Source organism: Sinocyclocheilus anshuiensis, unplaced genomic scaffold (assembly GCF_001515605.1).
Source record: "Sinocyclocheilus anshuiensis isolate Anshui unplaced genomic scaffold, SAMN03320099.WGS_v1.1 scaffold2936, whole genome shotgun sequence".
Classification (NCBI taxonomy): Eukaryota; Metazoa; Chordata; class Actinopteri; order Cypriniformes; family Cyprinidae; genus Sinocyclocheilus; species Sinocyclocheilus anshuiensis.
In genome coordinates, this window is record NW_015555946.1 from 45,715 (window position 1) to 49,237 (window position 3,523).

At 44.0% G+C, this 3,523-nt stretch overlaps 1 pseudogene; it reads left to right on the plus strand.

The window, feature by feature from the left end:
- The first annotated feature begins 1,123 nt into the window (after positions 1-1,123).
- On the plus strand, positions 1,124-2,490 carry LOC107675966 (uncharacterized; annotated as a pseudogene).
- The last annotated feature ends 1,033 nt before the right edge of the window (positions 2,491-3,523 follow it).

The following is a 3,523-nucleotide window of genomic DNA, read 5'->3' on the forward strand; positions in this document are numbered from 1 at the left end:
CTAAACTTTTGAGGAGACAAATGTGAGAGATCCAGAGTCTCTAGCTAAGGAGAAATATCTGCACACAGTGTGTGATTTTGTTGTGATCTCTTCTAAAGCTTTAAAGGAGACAAATATGAGACCACCAGAGTCTTTAGACTAGGAGAAATATCTGAGCACAGTGTGTGATGTTGTTGAGATCTATTCTAAAGCTTTAAAAGAGACAAATGTGAGAGATCCAGTGTCTGTAGCTAAGGAGAAATATCTGAACACAGTGTGTGATGTTGTTGAGATCTATTCTAAAGCTTTAAAAGAGACAAATGTGAGAGATCCAGTGTCTGTAGCTAAGGAGAAATATCTGAACACAGTGTGTGATGTTGTTGAGATCTCTTTTAAAGCTTTAAAGGAGACCATTGTGAGATTGTTAGAGATTTTGTCTCAGGAGACAAGTTTGAGAAGCAGGCGACTCAAGCAAAAATCTCAGTTCGATCTTAAAGTAACCTAATTTCTGTCTAGGAGAAATATTTGAGATGTTAAAGAGATCTCACTTTTGATTTTTCTTTCCTATGGGTATCTGAGCACAGTGTGTGACACTGTTGAGATCTTGTTTGAAACTTTGGAGGAGACAAATGTGAGACCACCAGAGTCTCTAGCTAAGGAGAAATATCTGAGCACAGTGTGTGATGTTGTTGAGATCTATTCTAAAGCTTTAAAAGAGACAAATGTGAGAGATCCAGTGTCTGTAGCTAAGGAGAAATATCTGAACACAGTGTGTGATGTTGTTGAGATCTCTTTTAAAGCTTTAAAGGAGACCATTGTGAGATTGTTAGAGATTTTGTCTCAGGAGACAAGTTTGAGAAGCAGGCGACTCAAGCAAAAATCTCAGTTCGATCTTAAAGTAACCTAATTTCTGTCTAGGAGAAATATTTGAGATGTTAAAGAGATCTCACTTTTGATTTTTCTTTCCTATGGGACTCTCTGTCATTACGGGCGACCCATGTCCTGGGCATTCTGAATAGGGGTGCAGACCTTTTGTTGAGGGGGAATCCAATCTACGGAGAATGGCGCCTCCACCCTCAGATGGTGGATCTGCTATGGATGAGGTTCAGTCGGGCAGCCGTCGATCTCTTCGCCTCGCACAAAAATGCCCATTGTCCTATGTTCTTCTCGCTACGGGACGAGGACACCCGCTCAGTGTGGACACACTGGCCCACCCATGGCCCAATGTGCTGCTCTATGCTTTTCCTCCACTCTGCCTGATATCTCCTACTCTGGTCAGGGTGAAAGAGCAGAGCCTGACTCTGATTTTGATAGCACACAGGTGGCCCAAATCTTCATGGCTGGCAGAGATAGTTCCTCTTCTGTATGCATAGCCATGGCCCCTCCCATTATGCACGGACCTCCTGTCGCAAATGAACAGGGAAATATACCACCCGCACCCAGACAGGGTAGCTCTCTGGACCTGGCCCATGAGAGGGCAAATTTAAACACAATGGGGCTCCCCCATCGTGTTGTTGCTGCCATGCAGAATGCTAGAGCCTCCTCTACACACTCCCTTTATGATTGCAAGTGGCGTTTGTTTGAGGAGTGGTGCGAGGGTCATCAGCTGATATCATATCAGTGCTCAGTCATTGACATTTTGGGTTTTTTGCAAGACCTTATCGATGGTGGTAAATCTTTCTCCACTATTAAGGTCTACTTAGCGGCTAATGCTGCATGTCATGTTGGGTTTGATGGCGCTATGGTGGGGCAACACCCCCTTATTCGTAGATTTATGAAGGGCACACACCGTTCTCTTCTAGTCACTAGAAGCGCAGTTCCAGGACGGGACCTCTCCATGGTGCAAGAGGCTATGTCTCAACAGCCGTTTGAGCCCCTGGGAAATATTGCCCTGAAGCTTCTGTCTTTCAAGACAGCTCTGTTCCTGGCCTTGCCATCAGCCAAACGTGTCAGTGATTTGCACGCACTCTCTGTTCACCCCACGTGCACTAATTTCTCTCTCAGTGGAGATAAGGTTTTTCTCAGGCCTAACCCAGACTTTATGCCTAAATGCTTCCCAGCTTTCACGTGTGAGGTGCTTGAGCTTTCAGCTTTTCACCCTCCTCCATTCTTCTCTGCGGAGGATTAGAGGCTGAATGCTTTGTGTCCTGTTTGTGCCCTGTGGGATTACATTGACAGCACCAGCCCTTTCAGGAGGAGTGATCAGCTCTTCATTTCTTGGGCTCCCCCCCGAACACGGGGAATCCTATTTCTAAGCAACGCCTCTCCCATTGGCTCGTGGAAGCCATCTCATTGGCATATGAGTCTAAGGGAGCGCAGCCTACAGAGGGCCTAAAAGCACATTCCACTAGGGATATGGTGGCCCCCTAGAATCTATTTAAAGGGATTTCCTTGCAGGACATTTGTGCCACTGCAAGTTGGGCTTCTCCACATACGTTTGTCAGATACTACCGGCTTGATGTTACCCACACCGTGGTAGTTCACTCTGTTTTAGGTGTGGGCTCTTTGTAGCCTTGTCATGCTTTTATGGCTGGTATTGCATGCTCACTTTGTGAGGGGTCAGATACTTGGTGACGTGTCCAGCACCGCCTTCCAGGTGACCTCTGGCTTACAGAGCCTCGCTGTGAGTGTACTGGGCAACCGGGGAGCTGTCCATATCTCCCATAAGTGGATCTCGAACACGAGATGATGAAAGAGAACAATAGGTTACTGTTCGTAACCCCGGTTTCCTGAAACTTTGAGTGGAGAGATCCACCAAGTTTACCCCGCTTGCTGCACGAGAAGCGAATATGCTCACTGAGGAAAGGTAGCGCGTGCTGGGACTTTATGTGCTCTGTGAAGGGGCGGTCCCTTACCTGCCATTGGGCATGCACTCCTGTCTGTCAAGCCAGACTTGGTGCAATTGGATGCTTCTGCAGAGGTCAGGCACGGATGCCCTTCCCATAGGTGGATCTTTCCACTTGACGTTTCAGAGAACCGGGGTTACAAACAATAACCTATTGTTTTTCTGCCATTGTTATTTTTCCTGCAAACGCGACTGATATGGTCCTTTTTTCCACATGCATTACAATTTTTGTCCTTAAACCAACAGTCATCGTCACTATGGTTATTCTTTCCTCATCATTTGCATTTGTTTGCAGTCTTCCCTTACCAAAAAGTAGTATACTTCAAGTTTATTTTAGTAAGTATACTTAAGTAAAGTTCAAGTACATTTTTAAGTATACTTTATGTAGTAAGTATACAAATATCAGTGTACTAGTAGTATACTTGTAAGTGTACTATTTCAATACTCCTTGGGACTAAATTGGCCCACTTTCTAGTATATAAAAGTATACTTTTAAGTATACTTTAAGTATAACAGTAGTAAACTTTGAGTACACAACTAGTTTACATCAAAATATTTAGTTTGTACTGCAACTATACTAAAAGTGAACTTATAGGTATACTGATAGTTTACTAATTAAATACTTGTAGTAGCATTTTTAGTACACTTTGAAGTATAGTCTCAGTAAACTACTAGTTTAGTAGTTTTATACTGCAAGTA